This window comes from Hyperolius riggenbachi, chromosome 3, assembly GCF_040937935.1.
Source record: "Hyperolius riggenbachi isolate aHypRig1 chromosome 3, aHypRig1.pri, whole genome shotgun sequence".
Classification (NCBI taxonomy): domain Eukaryota; kingdom Metazoa; phylum Chordata; class Amphibia; order Anura; family Hyperoliidae; genus Hyperolius; species Hyperolius riggenbachi.
In genome coordinates this window covers 443,021,382-443,039,652 of record NC_090648.1, presented here as the reverse complement: position 1 = coordinate 443,039,652, position 18,271 = coordinate 443,021,382, and the positions used below count along the sequence as shown (strand labels likewise).

The 18,271-nt window shown below is 48.7% G+C and overlaps 1 protein-coding gene across 4 annotated transcripts in view; it reads left to right on the top strand.

Moving 5' to 3' along the window:
• LOC137564214 (protocadherin-10-like) overlaps positions 1-18,271 on the top strand; it is a 194,126-nt gene that overhangs the window by 152,866 nt on the left and 22,989 nt on the right. The window contains exon 4 of one of the 4 annotated variants that reach the window (XR_011030553.1): positions 9,067-9,169. The exons of the other annotated variants lie outside the window; for them this stretch is intronic. The gene's annotated coding sequence lies outside the window, so the exon portion shown is untranslated. The remainder of the gene's footprint in view (positions 1-9,066; positions 9,170-18,271) is intronic. 4 annotated transcript variants of the gene reach the window in all.

The window sequence follows — 18,271 nt, the reverse complement described above, 5'->3', positions numbered from 1 at the left end:
TAATTAGTTAGTTCTACTTACTGTTACTACTTACTCTTACTGTACTAGGAGTCTAGGACACTCAGTCACTGTGTTCATAGGCTACTAGCTCCTGCGTGCGTGCACTCACTGTCTGAGTGTACACACACCCACACTCCATTTCCTTCTGATCGCTGATTGATTATCGTAATTAGTTAGTTGTACTTACTGTTACTACTTACTCTTACTGTACTAGGAGTCTAGGACACTCAGTCACTGTGTTCATAGGCTACTAGCTCCTGCGTGCGTGCACTCACTGTCTGAGTGTACACACACCCACACTCCATTTCCTTCTGATCGCTGATTGATTATCGTAATTAGTTAGTTCTACTTACTGTTACTACTTACTCTTACTGTACTAGGAGTCTAGGACACTCAGTCACTGTGTTCATAGGCTACTAGCTCCTGCGTGCGTGCACTCACTGTCTGAGTGTACACACACCCACACTCCATTTCCTTCTGATCGCTGATTGATTATTGTAATTAGTTAGTTCTACTTACTGTTACTACTTACTCTTACTGTACTAGGAGTCTAGGACACTCAGTCACTGTGTTCATAGGCTACTAGCTCCTGCGTGCGTGCACTCACTGTCTGAGTGTACACACACCCACACTCCATTTCCTTCTGATCGCTGATTGATTATTGTAATTAGTTAGTTCTACTTACTGTTACTACTTACTCTTACTGTACTAGGAGTCTAGGACACTCAGTCACTGTGTTCATAGGCTACTAGCTCCTGCGTGCGTGCACTCACTGTCTGAGTGTACACACACCCACACTCCATTTCCTTCTGATCGCTGATTGATTATCGTAATTAGTTAGTTGTACTTACTGTTACTACTTACTCTTACTGTACTAGGAGTCTAGGACACTCAGTCACTGTGTTCATAGGCTACTAGCTCCTGCGTGCGTGCACTCACTGTCTGAGTGTACACACACCCACACTCCATTTCCTTCTGATCGCTGATTGATTATCGTAATTAGTTAGTTGTACTTACTGTTACTACTTACTCTTACTGTACTAGGAGTCTAGGACACTCAGTCACTGTGTTCATAGGCTACTAGCTCCTGCGTGCGTGCACTCACTGTCTGAGTGTACACACACCCACACTCCATTTCCTTCTGATCGCTGATTGATTATTGTAATTAGTTAGTTCTACTTACTGTTACTACTTACTCTTACTGTACTAGGAGTCTAGGACACTCAGTCACTGTGTTCATAGGCTACTAGCTCCTGCGTGCGTGCACTCACTGTCTGAGTGTACACACACCCACACTCCATTTCCTTCTGATCGCTGATTGATTATTGTAATTAGTTAGTTCTACTTACTGTTACTACTTACTCTTACTGTACTAGGAGTCTAGGACACTCAGTCACTGTGTTCATAGGCTACTAGCTCCTGCGTGCGTGCACTCACTGTCTGAGTGTACACACACTAAATTTACTTGTGATTACTACTGATTATTGTAACTGCTAGTTGTACTTCCTGACTGTTACTACTTACTTACTGTACTAGGGGACACTCACTCAGTCACCTCACCAACCAACCCACTCCATTAAAGTACCCCACTTTTCACCCGCCCTTTTACAAAACTTTTGTCTATACGCCCAAAACATTTAAGATGTCTGGAAGTGGCAGCCAGCGCGGTTTGGGCAAGGGGAAGGGCAGCAAGGGAATCAGGAGGAGAGGGAGCAGCATTGTGGCAAGCCGCGGCCGCGGGCGCGCCACCATGCACAGTTCCGCAGCAGCAGCGTCAGTGGCTAACATTCCTCCCATAGCCACTGGCCGTGGACGCCTTGGGCGCCGCCCAGCAGGAGCATCTGCAACTCACGCTGCAGAGACACAGCAGCAGCAGCGTGTAGCACCTGCTCCCATTTTCCTCCAGCCGGGTCGGAAACGTCCCATTGAGGAAAAGGATGCAGACACTGTGGTGCAACTCATGACGGAGGATGAGCAGCCCGCCATCAGCTCTGCATCCGAGGCCTCCACCCTCACCACCACCACCACCCCTGTTCGCAGCAGCCGCCCAGCAGGGTCTGGGGAGGAGGCCAGTTCACCGTCACTCGCCGACCTGTCATTCAGCAGTCTTTTGACCCCAGGCATCATGAGTAAATTGTCTGCTGTTGTTGGCGATCTTGAGGAGGAGATGCTGATGGGCACTTTGGGGGATGAGGGATTGGACAGCAAGACTGTGGCGACAGTCAAGCAGCCCATCCATGCATCAGGAGAGGAGTTTGGGGGGTCCTCATCCCAGCAGGACATGTTTCAGGAGGGGGAGGATGATGATGACCCGGTGACAGACAGAGACTGGGTGCCACCACCTCCAGGGGATGTCGTCCTCAGCAGCTCTGAGGAGGAGGAGGAGGATGCTCTTGTGGGCCTTGCAAGGAGGCGCATCATTGCAAGCATTGGCAGCAGCAGTAGGCAGGTCCCACAGCCTGCTGGTGTCTCAGGCTCAGCAGCAGCAGCAGCAGCATCTGCCAGTACCACCACCAGCCGCACCCAAGCCCCCCCCCCAACCACCACAGGGAGACAGGCAGCAGCGCTTCCATGCCGTAGGGGGATGTTTAAGTCACCAATCTGGCGATATTTCACCATGCCCACTGTGTACAGCAAGTACGCCACTTGCAACCACTGTCAGCGGAAGTTGAGCAGAGGTGCAGACCCCTTAAAGTTCTGCACCAGCTCGCTCATCAACCACCTTGCGGCTAAACATTTCCACCAGCATGAGGAGTTCCAGAGGCTGAAGGCATCTGGTGCTGGCAGTGGCACCACACCCATCACTGCACAGCCTTCAGCAGCAGCAGCAGCAACAGCAGCCACCCGCCCTCCTGCTCCTCCAGCAGCACCAGCAGGAGTGCGGAAACGCACTGCTCCTCCCCCCTCTGCAACTCCTGCCGCCGACACTGAGGCCTGTTCTGTCAGCCAGTCCTCAGTGGCCTCCTCTGCTGTGTCTGCTGATTCCCGTGTCAGCAAAAGGCCACGCCAGAGCCTTTTGAGCGAGTCCTTCCAGGGGGTGGTTAGGGCTCTGCCTCCCAGCAGCCGTCGCGTGCGGCAGCTGAACGGCTTGCTGGCACGGGCCATGTGCTCCCAACTCCTGCCGTACACGCTCGTGCAGGAGGGGAGCGACATTCGTGCGCTGCTTGCTTGCGCAGCCCCAGACTGGCAGCTCCCCAGCAGACACTTCTTTGCCCGCAAGGCCATTCCTGCACTGCACCGCTTTGTGATGGCCAATGTGGAGCGAGGGCTGGAGCACGCGGTTGGTGAAAGGGTCCACGTCACCATGGACTCCTGGAGCAGCCGCTTCGGGACAGGCCGCTACCTGTCCTTCACTGTCCACTGGGTCAGCTTGGTGGAAGGGGGTGAGGATGGGAGAGCAGCAGCGGGCACAGCAGCAGCAGCAACACAGTGGGTGGTGCCACCCCGCAGGCTCAGGGGAACTGCAGCAGGTTCCTCCGATCCTCTGCCATCCTCCGGCACACCTGGCCAAACCCCCCGCCTCAGCAGCAGCGTGAAGGCCCGCCACTGCCAAGCGCTGCTGCACTTGGTCAGCCTTGGGAAGACCAAGCTGACGGCAACCCTTGTGTTGGCCAAACTCCAGGAGCAGGAGAGGATTTGGCTGACCCCCAGAGGCCTCAGAGTCGGAGAGGTGGTGGCCGACAATGGGGCCAATCTGGTTGCCGCAATAGACAGGGGAAACCTGACCCACATCCCCTGTCTTGCCCACGTGCTGAACCTGGTGGTGCAGAAGTTCCTGCGTACCTACCAGGGGATGGGCGAACTGCTGGAAACGGCAAGGAATGTTGTGCGTCACTTCCGGCGCTCGGCTGCAGCCTGTGCGAGCCTGGAAGACGTGCAAAAGGAGCTGGATCTGCCACGCCATCGGCTGATCCTTGACGTTCCGACTCGCTGGAACTCCACCCTGGCGATGTTGGAGCGTCTGGTTGAACAGAGGCGCGCTGTCAAACAGTACCTTGCCCTGGCCACTGTTTCCGCAGCTCAGAGAAGGGACAAGACCAGCAACTTCCCGTCCATCGTCCCCGATGATGACTGGAGGCACATGCAGCAGGTGTGCTTAGTGCTGGCTCCCTTCCTGCAGGCCACAAACATGGTGAGCAGGGACCATGCTATGGTCTGCGAGTGGGTGCCCCTGGTTTCTCTGCTGAACAGGGCCCTCGATGCTTTGCTGGAACAGGGAGCGGCAGCCTTGGACCAGCAGGAGCGGCAACCAGCTGCGCAGTCCACCTCTGAGGGGGAGGAGGAGGAGGACTTGGTGGAGGTCCCTGACCTGGCTGCTGATGAGGGGGATCAGCACAGCGCAGCTGAGTTGGTGCGGGGGTGGAGAGAGGATGAGGCGGCAGAGGAGGAGGATGAGGACAGCACTGACGTCGATGTGCCAGCAGACGTGGCCCGCCTCTTCCCAATGGCAGCGCACATGCTGACGTGCCTGCGCAGGGACCCCAGGGTGATCCAGATGAAGCAGAGGGAGGACATCTGGATCAGCATGATGTTGGACCCACGCCTCAAGGGGAAGTTGAGCCAGTTCCTGCCGCCTGCAGGAGGAGACCCAGCGCAACAAATAAGGAGCTTGCAGCAGGCCCTTGTTGAGCGCTTGGAGGAAGCCTTCCCCCAGCCTTCCACCCCCACTGTCCAGCAGCCAGCACAGAGGCAGCAGCAGGTGCCTGCATCCAGCAGCAGCAAGCGCCCCACAGACCTGCTGTCTCTCAGCCACGAGCTCTACAGGACTGTAGAGGCTCCGGCAGCAGTGACTAGAGAGGAGATGCATGCAGCAGCATCCTCCTCCGGTCACAGCCAGCGCCTGACCCGCATGGTGGCTGACTACATGGGGTCGTACAGCGGGCTTGACAGCGATGCCCCTGTTGATCCCATGGAGTATTGGGTCAAGCGCATGGAGATCTGGAGCGAGCTGGCGCAGTACGCCCTGGAAGTGCTGTCCTGCCCCCCTTCCAGCGTGCTGTCCGAGCGCTGCTTCAGTGCAGCTGGTGGCGTGGTCACCGAGAAACGCTCACGTCTGTCTCACAAGTCTGTGGACAGACTGACGTTTCTCAAGATGAACCAGGCGTGGGTGGAAGGCGAGTTCCTGGCCCCTGTTGTCGGCGAGAGGGGGACATGAACTGGCTGCCGGAACCATCGTTAATGTGCCTTACCACCCTTTACCACCTCCTGGCTCCTGCTCACTAAGCCAGCCTGGTTCACTTTGACTATTACGTCGCCTGCAGCCACACATTTTACACCTACAGTGGGCTGCTGTGTACTGCCCTTCTGCTGTCTGTCTGTGTTTCCCACTGCCAGGGTACACAGATGATTTACCTTCTGCTGCCACTCTGCCACCAGCTATTACGTCAAACAATAGCTGCTCGCCTACTCCTCCATTCCTCCTCCTGCTGCTGCTGTCTGTCTGTGTTTCCCACTGCCAGGGTACACAGATGATTTACCTTCTGCTGCCACTCTGCCACCAGCTATTACGTCAAACAATAGCTATATTGGTTGCAAAACCAAAAACCAAAAAACCATAAAAAAAAAAAAAGGTTTAATTTTTCTGAGGTGCCCGGGTTGAAAACTGTGTTGTCCCAGTTGTGTATTGGACACAATGTGGGCTGCACGACCGCTGTCTGGGACCTCCTGTTGTGTTTATTTACAGCCCTGGTATCACCGCTAGGTACCAGGGCTATTATGTCACGCTGCCTACCTGCTGCCACACTCACACTGCTCCTCCATACCTCCTCCTGCTGCTGCTGCTGCTGCTGTCTGTCTGTGTTTCCCACTGCCAGGGTACACAGATGATTTACCTTCTGCTGCCACTCTGCCACCAGCTATTACGTCAAACAATAGCTGCTCGCCTACTCCTCCATTCCTCCTCCTGCTGCTGCTGTCTGTCTGTGTTTCCCACTGCCAGGGTACACAGATGATTTACCTTCTGCTGCCACTCTGCCACCAGCTATTACGTCAAACAATAGCTATATTGGTTGCAAAACCAAAAACCAAAAAACCATAAAAAAAAAAAAAAAGGTTTAATTTTTCTGAGGTGCCCGGGTTGAAAACTGTGTTGTCCCAGTTGTGTATTGGACACAATGTGGGCTGCACGACCGCTGTCTGGGACCTCCTGTTGTGTTTATTTACAGCCCTGGTATCACCGCTAGGTACCAGGGCTATTATGTCACGCTGCCTACCTGCTGCCACACTCACACTGCTCCTCCATACCTCCTCCTGCTGCTGCTGCTGCTGTCTGTCTGTGTTTCCCACTGCCAGGGTACACAGATGATTTACCTTCTGCTGCCACTCTGCCACCAGCTATTACGTCAAACAATAGCTGCTCGCCTACTCCTCCATTCCTCCTCCTGCTGCTGGCTGTCTGTCGGTGTTTCCCACTGCCAGGGTACACAGATGATTTACCTTCTGCTGCCACTCTGCCACCAGCTATTACGTCAAACAATAGCTATATTGGTTGCAAAACCAAAAACCAAAAAACCATAAAAAAAAAAAAAGGTTTAATTTTTCTGAGGTGCCCGGGTTGAAAACTGTGTTGTCCCAGTTGTGTATTGGACACAATGTGGGCTGCACGACCGCTGTCTGGGACCTCCTGTTGTGTTTATTTACAGCCCTGGTATCACCGCTAGGTACCAGGGCTATTATGTCACGCTGCCTACCTGCTGCCACACTCACACTGCTCCTCCATACCTCCTCCTGCTGCTGCTGCTGCTGTCTGTCTGTGTTTCCCACTGCCAGGGTACACAGATGATTTACCTTCTGCTGCCACTCTGCCACCAGCTATTACGTCAAACAATAGCTGCTCGCCTACTCCTCCATTCCTCCTCCTGCTGCTGCTGTCTGTCTGTGTTTCCCACTGCCAGGGTACACAGATGATTTACCTTCTGCTGCCACTCTGCCACCAGCTATTACGTCAAACAATAGCTATATTGGTTGCAAAACCAAAAACCAAAAAACCATAAAAAAAAAAAAAGGTTTAATTTTTCTGAGGTGCCCGGGTTGAAAACTGTGTTGTCCCAGTTGTGTATTGGACACAATGTGGGCTGCACGACCGCTGTCTGGGACCTCCTGTTGTGTTTATTTACAGCCCTGGTATCACTGCTAGGTACCAGGGCTATTATGTCACGCTGCCTACCTGCTGCCACACTCACACTGCTCCTCCATACCTCCTCCTGCTGCTGCTGCTGCTGTCTGTCTGTGTTTCCCACTGCCAGGGTACACAGATGATTTACCTTCTGCTGCCACTCTGCCACCAGCTATTACGTCAAACAATAGCTGCTCGCCTACTCCTCCATTCCTCCTCCTGCTGCTGCTGTCTGTCTGTGTTTCCCACTGCCAGGGTACACAGATGATTTACCTTCTGCTGCCACTCTGCCACCAGCTATTACGTCAAACAATAGCTATATTGGTTGCAAAACCAAAAACCAAAAAACCATAAAAAAAAAAAAAGGTTTAATTTTTCTGAGGTGCCCGGGTTGAAAACTGTGTTGTCCCAGTTGTGTATTGGACACAATGTGGGCTGCACGACCGCTGTCTGGGACCTCCTGTTGTGTTTATTTACAGCCCTGGTATCACCGCTAGGTACCAGGGCTATTATGTCACGGCGAGCTGCCTGCCTCATTGACTGCCTGCTGCCACACACTCATCCTCCTCCTCCTGCTGCTGAATTTACCTCCTGCTGTCTTTGTGTTTCCACTGCCAGGGAGCACATACAATGGCGCTTCCAGCATGCGTGCGCCCACCAGCTATTTGTTACGCTCAAAAATAGCTGCATTTCTTTAAAAAAAAATTGAAAAGAGAAATACGTGAAGAAGAATAAGACTATATTGAAAAGGAAGGAGAAGAAGAAGAAGAAGAAGAAGAAGAAGAAGAAGAAGAAGAAGAAGAAGAAGAAGAAGAAGAAGAAGAAGAAGAAGAAGATATAGAAGAAGACGATATAGAAGAAGACGATATAGAAGAAGACGATATAGAAGAAGACGAACAAGTATATACAGTAACACTACTGAACAAAATTAAGGACACAACTTCTCTTTCCACATTTTTTTTTAAAGGAACATCCCCACATAATCACTTGCTGTTGTTACTTGGAAAAAAAGAGGTTTCTTGCATCATTCACCCTCAAAACAAGTGTTGGAAGCTATTTAAGGCCAATTCGAATAGTCAGCTCGAATAGTCAGCTCGAATACCGACTCGAATAGTGAGCTCGAAGTCCGAGGTCGAATCGAATAGTAAAAATTATTCGACTCGAATATTCGAATGACCTCGAATAATTTACTATTCGAATTCGACCAAACTCGAATTTTAAAAAGGGGTATTTGAGCACCACTAGCTGGGAATGACATTTATATGTGTGCAGCTTCCCATGACTGCACATAATTATATCTAACACTCTACATTTCCACTGTGGCTCACTGCACCATGGCGTTCTATCAATCATTTCAGGCCGAGCAGAGACGGCTTACAGAGTCCCTCTGTGTTATGCACTCAGTGGGTGTGAGAGTTGGAATATGGGCTGAATGAAGTGTATAAATATGATGACTTAGGCCATAACTTTATGCCGTTCTTAAAGTGTACCCGAGATGAAGGTAATAAAATAATCTGTACTTACTTGGAAACTTTTTGGGGATGGAGGCACTGAGAGTGCTTGTATACTAATAAATTAAATAAAAATGATAAAATATAATAAAGAGAGGCTTTACTTTATCTCTCCAAGAGGTAGGACACCAGTTTAACTGGTAAAGTTTTATTATTAAAAACACAGACAGACAATGCGTTTCATGGGTACCAGCCCGCTTCTTCGGGTCAAAACACAGTACCTTCCAGCAGTATGAGTAGGGTATGGGCGCTTAGGATCCTAGGCGAGTAATAAAACCTTACCAGTTAAACTGTTGTCCTATATTCGGGAGAGGTAAGATAATTATATTTTATAATTTTTATTTAATTCATTACTATACAAACACTGGGTGCCTCTATCTCCAAAAAGTTTCCAATCAGACTTCCTTTGGAGGTAACAGTTTTACCCAAAACTGCATTTAGGTTAGCGACCATCCAGTATCCGGCAAGACCTGGAAAGCCGAGCGGGGACGGTTTATTCCCCATAAGCCTATACAGTGATTGCAGTGATCTCCAGCCCAATCTTGTGAGTATAAACATTTATACTGACATTTACACTCTTAAATAACAATACTGCATCATTACACTCCTGGCCTCTCTGTTTGCCTTGATTCACTAACCGGCGCTTAGTGTTAGCGCCATAATGAAAAGCCACTTAGTGCCCCTTAAGTAGCTTTGCACGCACTAATAGCTACGCAAAACTACATTGCGCACAGCACCGTGCACTTCACGTGCAGCTCGGTGCGGCAATAATGGCGTGCGGTGCCACAATAACGTTGCACCCGCTGCCCCGGAAACGTTGCACCCGGTGCGCTGAAAACAACGCATCGGGTGTGCCCGAAGCGGCCCAACCCGATGTGCCATTTTTGGCGCACTGGGTGCGACGGTTCCAGGGCAGCACCGCGCGCCATTATTGGCGCACCGAGCTGCACTTGAAGTGCACTGTGCTGTACGCGATGTGTGAGCCCAAACAACCTAACGCCCGGGTTTGCGCCTAGTGTTAAGGCTCACTAACCGGATTAGTGCCGGTTAGTGAATCAAGCCCTAAGTGTTCCAAGAGTACGAGCCCACTACAAGAAACGCCAAAACCTTTCCACATTATATTTACCAGGGCTTTTTCCAGCCCCCTGTAGTCTGTCAGCGCCCTTGATGGCTTGCTGGCTTTCCTGTCCTCTCTGTTGTGCTGCTCTCACCCCCGGTAAAGTCCACGACTCGGCTCAGTCTCGGACCTCCTAACCACCCATACCCAGAATGCTTCTGGCCATGGCTGCTGTGCCCAGCCAATTTAGGAGCATGAGTAAAGAGGGCGTAGAGAGGACAGAGCATGCTCCCTAGCTCTTACTGGGTTCCGATGGAGCTGTGAATGGGGGACAAGTATCAAGATGTAGGGGAGGCCGGTAACAGTGAAAGGCCACAGAGCTTATGGGGGCATCTAAGAAGGGATGGATTGGCCACCTTGTATATACAGTATTTATGCATACTTCTTCTAATCTGTTTCTTATGCCTAGCTGATCATCCGTCTGTCTTTTGTGTCATCTTTTCCTAGCTAAGTTCTTATCTTCTCATGTCTTCTTCTCTGATCGCCAACAGCTACTTCCCCCACCAAATACTTACCTCCATTTCAGCCTCAGTTGTTCTCCAGTCAGTAGCTCTGTCCTCCTCTATGCCCGCTTTCTCCTATGTTTCTCCCATCTTGCTCATTTCTTCTATGATCCTCACTGTCGAGCAAAAATAAGAAATTGTTGCCATTTAGATTACATGAGATGGTTAGTGCAGATAGAGCAGAACTTATAATTAGGTATAAATAAACAGATTCCTAGACATAATGTGTATCTAAGCTAATGAAAAATTGATGAATGTGAAAACAGAGTAAGTTGTGTCTAAAGATCATTAGAAAATGCAAAAGAAAGAAAACACCAGCTGAATATAAAGCAGGCAACAATGGTGATGATGTGCAATGTGTAGAGAATCACTGCAGCCATCCTACGTCAGGCAGATCATTTAGGAGCTATTCCACCACACGCTGGTGTTCTGTTAGTCTCAAGTCCAAGACCCTTTATTTTTCTTCATCACCTGTCGTAAGGAAAAGGACTAAATTAATCATTATTCCTACTCAGGAAGGAAAAATAATCAAAGGAACCCTGAAGTAAGATGAAGTATGATGAAAAAACATATGTAAAGTGCCAGTCCTACTCAGAACCAGCTCGTGCTCCTCTTTTGTCACTGTAAAAAGGACAGGCACATGCAAAATTTGCCTTCAATTTGGTTGGCTGGATAGTGTAATGGTTAAGGGCTCTTCCTCTGCCACAGGAGACCAGGGTTCGAATCTCGGCTCTGCCTGTTCAGTAAGCCAGCACCTATTCGGTAGGAGACCTTAGGCAAGTCTCCCTAACACTGCTACTGCCTATAGAGCGCGCCCTAGTGGCTGCAGCTCTGGCGCTTTGAGTCCGTCAGAGCCTGTCTTGTCTCAATTTGTGTTGCTCACCAGGATCTTACTATTGACTCTGTAATGACTCTCGGTGGTTTGGATTAACCTCCAAGATTCTGTAATAAGAGAGAACAGGAGCCCAATGGTGCAATAACGTTTGGAACAAGGTGGTTTGTGAATGATAGTATATTATACTCACAAGGGTGGGGTGAACTCACGAAGGGTTGGGCTATTACTAAAGAAAACAGTTGGAGGTGCCCAAAGATTCTTATGGTACATTTACAAACTATAAGTAGGAGCAGTTTGATTGGCCCTACCTCCTTCAAGGAACAAACCATATGAGGTAGATATAATATTTATTGTTTGGACCTGCCAGTTTTTTTTTATAAAAACAATCTGATCAAAAATACAATAATTCACAAAAAATATGTTATTAATGGGTGTCTTCAGGGTCGGGAAGAGTTTTTGTGTGGTTTTTTTTTGGGGGGGGGGGGGGGGGGAGGAGGGGGCACTCAGCTTATCTGTACATGTTTGAGATGTGGAAGGAAACTGGAGAGCTTAGAGGAAATCCATGCAAACACAGGGAGAGCATACAAACTGCGCAGTGCATTATATCGGATCCTTAACAACCCTCGATGCCCGAGCATGACCGCTCACAGTGCCAATTTCAACCCCCCTCCGACCGATTGAAGTGGCTCAATTGGCCGCTGACAGTTGCCCCTTCTGAACTATTCATGGGAACAGAACATATCGCCAGCCTCAAGGCTAGTAATGTGCTTGTATAGCATCGTTCCACAAATTGTTGTCTGATGGATCGAATCGTTTCCCAATCCCCGAAAGGGCGACAATTCTTGCATGTGTGTACTTAGCTTCAGCCAAAAATGTAGAGTGTGCACAGTGGCCCCTGATCCCCCTCTGCATGTTAGCTAGCGATCCACTAGACAGATTGACTTGGTTGTGGAGTGTCAGAATTCCACGGAATTCCGATTTCCGGGTTTCCGATCGGAAATTGATTTTCTGCAGCAGAAATTGGTATCTGGAAATCGGAATTCTGTGGAATAACGCATTACAGAGACTTGGAATTTTTAGGCCATTCGTAAGACTCAGAATTATTAGGCCAATCAGAAAATTCAGTATTGCTAATTGGAAATGCTCATTACTCTTAAATTCATTCACCTGCAAAATATAGCAGATTCTGCAATAAACTACTTTTTTAAATTAACTAACTTTATTGACAAAATTAGCAAACAAAAAGACACTTCTCGGAAAGCGAAATTCTGGAAATTCTGTCGGAATCGTTTTTTCTAACATCTGTACTCAGCTTAGTGCTAGTAGGGGGCGTTGTTCTCCCCTCTTACCCTGCCCGCTTTTTGACACTCCTCTTGTGCTACTGTGTCAGCCCTCCTCCCCCCAGCATAGCAACAGGAAGCATCACTAACCTGGATACTAGCGACAGATTGAGGCCTTGAGAGATCAAATCCCAAACCCTCCAGGGTGACAGTCCTCGTGTGCGTTTACGAAGTTTTAAGCTCAGTACACACTTCATTGATCATTGTTGCCTGTCGGGGATTGAGAAACAGTCCCTTTGGTTAAAATTCGGGGAACTACATTGTACAGACACATTACTAGCCTTGAGGCTAGCAATGTGTTCTGTTGTCATGGATGGGAGCGGAGGGATGATGATTGGTGCACGGAGTGGCTTCCATTGATCAGGAGGTTCAAAATAACATTGTGTTTGGTCATGCTCAGGCATCGGAGGACATTAAGGATCGGACAGGAGAGATCCCTAATGATGTCTGATGCCTGAGCAGCATCGGCCACTGTACACACAGAATGATTGTCAGCTTAAACCGTTGTTGTTGGGCATTTCAGCCAACGATTAGCACAAGTGTGCACCTTTAAGCAGGTAAGCATGCTCCTTAGCCCTCTGTTAATGCTGACAGGATTCTGCAGAGAGACATTCTTTGCCTGTGACTTTTTCAGCATAAGACGTGGTAGAAGATGCATGCAATTAGCAGTGGCTAGAGAAGGTTATTAGAGCACTTTTCTAAAATCTGTAGATAGTATGCTTATCTGCCAAACTCTACATACAGGTGTGTGTTTGTGTGTGGGTGGTGTGTGGTGTGTGGTGTGTGTGTGTGTGTGTGTGTGTGGTGTGTGTGTGTGTGTGTGTGTGTGGTGTGTGTGTGTGTGTGTGTGTGTGTGTGGTGTGTGTGTGGTGTGAGTGTGTGTGTGTGTGTTTGTGTGTGTGTGTGTGGAGTGTGTGTGTGTGGTGTGTGTGTTTGTGGTGTGTGTGTGGTGTGTGTGTGTGTGTGTGTGTGTGTGGTGTGTGTGTGTGTGTTTGTGTGTGTGGTGTGTGTGTGTAGTGTGTGTGTGTGTACGTGGAGTGTGTTTGTGTGTGTGTGTGTGTGTGGTGTGTGTGTGGTGTGTGTTGTGTGTGTGGTGTGTGGTGTGTGTGTGTGTGGGTGTGTGTGTGGGTGTGTGTGTGTGTGTGTGTGTGTGTGTGTGTGTGTGTGTGTGTGTGTGTGTGTGTGTGGTGTGTGTTGTGTGTGTGTGTGTGGTGTGTGTGTGTGTGTGTGTGTGTGTGTCTGTGTGTGTGTGGTGTGTGTGTGTGTGTGTGTGTGTGTGTGTGTGTGTGTGATGCGTGTGTGTGTGTGTGTGTGTGTGTGTGTGGTGTGTGTGTTTGTGGTGTGTGTGTAGTGTGTGTGTGTGGTGTGTGTGTGTGTGTGTGTGTGTGGTGTGTGTGTGTGTTTGTGTGTGTGGTGTGTGTGTGTAGTGTGTGTGTGTGTACGTGGAGTGTGTTTGTGTGTGTGTGTGTGTGTGTGTGTGGTGTGTGTGTGGTGTGTGTTGTGTGTGTGGTGTGTGGTGTGTGTGTGTGTGTGGGTGTGTGTGTGGGTGTGGGTGTGTGTGTGTGTGTGTGTGTGTGTGTGTGTGTGTGTGTGTGTGTGTGTGTGTGTGTGTGTGTGTGTGTGTGTGGTGTGTCTGTGCGTTTGATTGTGGAGAAACGGAGAGAAGGCCAGAGAGGGGCAGAAATCCAGCAGTGCTGGGCGAAAGCCTGACGGTCCCTAACTTTTCCTATTTAAAACATTCTACTGTTTCAATGTTTCAATACTGCTTGAGGTCTTTGGTACTTTCCAGGGGTGTAACTACAAATCACTACATCAAAACTTTGATGGGGTCCCCCAATATTAACCCCCTTTCTCTTTTCCTACCCCTGGTGACCCTCACAGCCTGGGAGCCAATCTTGCAAGGGTTGTAAAACAAGTCGTAATCATCACACCCATAAAAAATATAGCCCCCAAAACACCCAATCTGAAGGCTAGACCCCGTTATCAGAGGGAATGAAGTAGTAGTTGGGGCCCCTTACAACTCTGGGCCCCCTGAAGTCACAGGGGCCGCTCCCGTGTAGTTACACCCCTGGTCAGGGCCGGATTTACCATAAGGCACAGTAGGCAAGTGTCTACTGGCACCTAATGATGGAAAGGCGGCTCACTCCCCTCCCAGAGTGCCTCCCTCCTTCCATATGCAGAGTCCTGATGAGAGTGTAAGTGAGAGGTTACCCACCCAGGTCTCAGCATTCCACTGAAGAGATCTCCTTTCAGATGGGGCACCACTAGCTACTTAAAGAGACACTGAAGCGAAAAAAAAAATGATGATATTATGATTTGTATGTGTAGTACAGCTAAGAAATAAAACATTAAGATCAGATACATCAGTCTAAAGGTAGCCATACACTGGTCGATTTGCCATCAGATTCGACCAACAGACAGATCCCTATCTGATCGAATCTGATCAGAGAGGGATCGTATGGCTACCTTTACTGCAAACAGATTGTGAACCGATTTCAGCCTGAAACCGATCACAATCTGTTGTGGTGGTGCTGCCGCCGCTCCCCCCGCCCGCATACATTACCTGCTCCGCTGGTGCGACTGCCCCCGGTCACCGCTCTTCTTCTCCGTCTCCGCTCTGGTCTGCTCTGGTCTCCGGCATGCTTTCCTTCTTCCTGTCTGGGGGAAGTTTAAACAGTAGAGCGCCCTCTACTGTTTAAACTTCCTGCCGGGACAGGAAGAAGGGAAGCATGCCGGAGACCAGAGCAGACCAGAGCGGAGACGGAGAAAAGCGGAGACCCGGGAGTCGCGCCGGCGGAGCAGGTAATGTATGCGGCTCTATTGCGTCGGTCGTCGGGCACTCGAATGCCGCTAGCGATGCGCTCTTTACCCGCGGGCGATCGAAGGTTATTTTCCGCACAGGGCGCGATCGACGGGATCGGACGGAATGGATCGAAATTCGGCTTGTAGCGTGAACGATTGGCAGCAGATTCGATCCCAGTGATCGAATCTGCTGTCGAAACGGGCGCAAATCGGGCCAGTGTATGGCCACCTTAATTGTTTCCAGTACAGGAAGAGTTGAGAAACTCCAGTTGTTATCTCTATGCAAACAAGCCATTAAGCTCTCAGGCTAAGTTAGTGGTGGAGAGGGCTGTTATCTGACTTTTATTATCTCAACTGTTCCTGGACTATTTAGTTTTCCTCTCCTAGAGGAGAGGTCATCACTTCACAGACTGCTCTGAAAGAATCATTTTGAATGCTGAGTGTTGTGTAATGTGCACATATTATAGAATGATGCAATGTTAGAAAAAACACTATATACCTGAAAATAAAAGTATGAGAATATTTTCTTTGCTGCTAACCTTCTAGTAATTATTCATAGTACACAACCAATTCACTATATCATATTTTTTTTTTTCGCTTCAGTGTCTCTTTAATACTGAGGTTCCTTTATCTACCTTATACTTGGGTGCACCTATAGCTACTTACGGCTGAGAGTACTTCAGGCCACCTAATGCTAAGGCCACATACACACACCAGATCATAGTCTTTTGAAAATGAAAGCTCACAGACCAATTTTACCCCCTTCCATGTAGTATGAGAGCCATACCTACACAGTCTATTCTATGGAGCTGAACTCCCCATCAGACAGAAATCTTTGCAAGATGCTGTACACACAGATGCTGTACAGACACAAAAGATCAGTATCTGCAAAAGATCTGTTCCTGCCAAAAATCCATTCCAGAAAATTGCAATGATAGTCTATGAGATCTGCAGATCATCATACACACATGATTTAACTGACATTCATCTGCAGATCAAGCAATCATCCGCAGATCTGAAAATCCATCCTGGTGGATCTGATCTGCAGATGAATGTCAGTTAAATCATGTGTGTATGATGATCTGCAGATCTCATAGACTATCATTGCAATTTGCAGGAATGGATTTTTGGCAGGAACAGATATTTTGCAGCTACAGATCTTTTGAGTGTGTGCAGCATCTGTGTGTGCAGCATCTTGCAAAGATTTTTTTCTGATGTGGAGTTCAGCTCCATAGAATAGACTGTGTAGGTATGGCTCTCATACTACATGAAGGGTGGTAAGATTGGTCTGTGATCTTTCATTTTCCAAAGACTATAGTCTGATGTGTGTATGAGCCTTAAGGGACACCTATAACTATAACAAGCAAGGGAAGCAAGGAGAAGTGACAGCTGCTGGGCCAGCCTACACACTTGTTGTGCAGTTCGGTGAGGGGTTTGTAGGTTCATGCAGGCGAGGTCTAGGGTGACAGGACATCTGTGCCTATAGGCTCCTGTGATGTAAATCCAGCCCTGGTACATACCAAGAACACACTATTTACTGATTCTCAACAAGAATGTAGTGCACAAAACTTATATGAGAAAAGGACCCTATCAAGGGGGAAAGAGCTGCGAAAATAGCCACTTCATGCCGTGATAAATAAGTCTCTTAAGCGTAACCGAAATACATTTCACCTATCACTCAACACAAACTTCACTTGATTGTATTAGGCATGCATGAAAACCCATGAATACAACTTGTATTTTCTGAATGTGCTGTCAAAGTGCTTTCCTTTAGCTACTGAAAAGCAAATGAGCTTTTTTTCGGTCCCTTCCCACTAAATGAAAATATCAAAAATCACTGACAGGCGCTGAATACAAAGAACAACTGTTCAACCCACTGTTTTGTATGGCACAACAAAAAAATATTGTTAAACAAGATAGCGTTTCTGTGAATATGATTTTAAGAATTATAAAAAATTAAAAAAAAAAACAGATTTCCTGCCATTTAGAAATAAATTGTACTTGTGGATAGCAAAGTGATAGAAAATGATTAAAAGTTTAGAAAAGGCCAAGTTACCGAAGGTCATTTGATGCAAACTTTTTGAGATTAATCAATGCATGTTCTCTTTCTTTAACTTTTTTTTTTTATTGATATTGAAATAAAATTAATAAAAGTAAAGTTACAATTCTCCCCTTTAAAGGGTAAAGTCCCCAGAAGGATCGGCACTACAGTGGTGCCGTGCCGATCCTTCTGGGGACTTTGCTGCATACAACCCCTTGGTACAGAGGTGAGGATTGAGGCACACACCTTAACTTGAATGCCCAACAAGTGGGTGCTCCTGGAAGCAGGTTTCCCCTTTAAAGTCAATGGGAATCCCTTTTACAAAAACAAAAGTCAGATACTTACTTAAGGAGAGGGAAGGCTCTAGGTCCTAATGAGCCTTCCCTCTTTTCTCCAGGTGCCCTCCGTGCAGCTCAGGATCCTCTGTTCAAATCCCCCGCCGCAGCGGACTTCGGAAGTCTTGGGGAGCTGAGTCCTCCCAAAGACAGGCGGCTCCATACTGCGCATGCGCGATTATGCAATAGAGGGTTGCTTTAAAGTACCCCCCTTTGCACTCACTTATAATAGTGACTATTGTGAAACAAAATTCTGAATTTGAAGTCACACTCCTAGTCACACATACTACAAAGGAACAGTTTGGAGCTATGTATATGTTACGGCCAGAACCCGAAGTCTGGCCACTTCGGGTTCTGGCCGGTCACAACGCGAAGTGGCCGGCTGATCCGGCCAATATACAAAATGCCTGGGAATTTCGGACTTTGGCCAGCCAGAACGCGTTGTGACTTACCTTGGCCGGCCAAGTCCCGAAGTTCCCTGCACCACTCCCCCGCCAGCTGCTCTCCTCTCCCCTCCCCACCGCCAGCCAGGAAGCCCCGCTCCTCCCCCGCTGCCGTTCTAGACCTCAGATCAGGGCGACCGGAGCGGGGAAGGAGAGAGACAGAGCAGCTCACGCGACCCGCAGGATGCATACACTTCAATGCAGAAGTGACATCATAGTACACTTCCGCA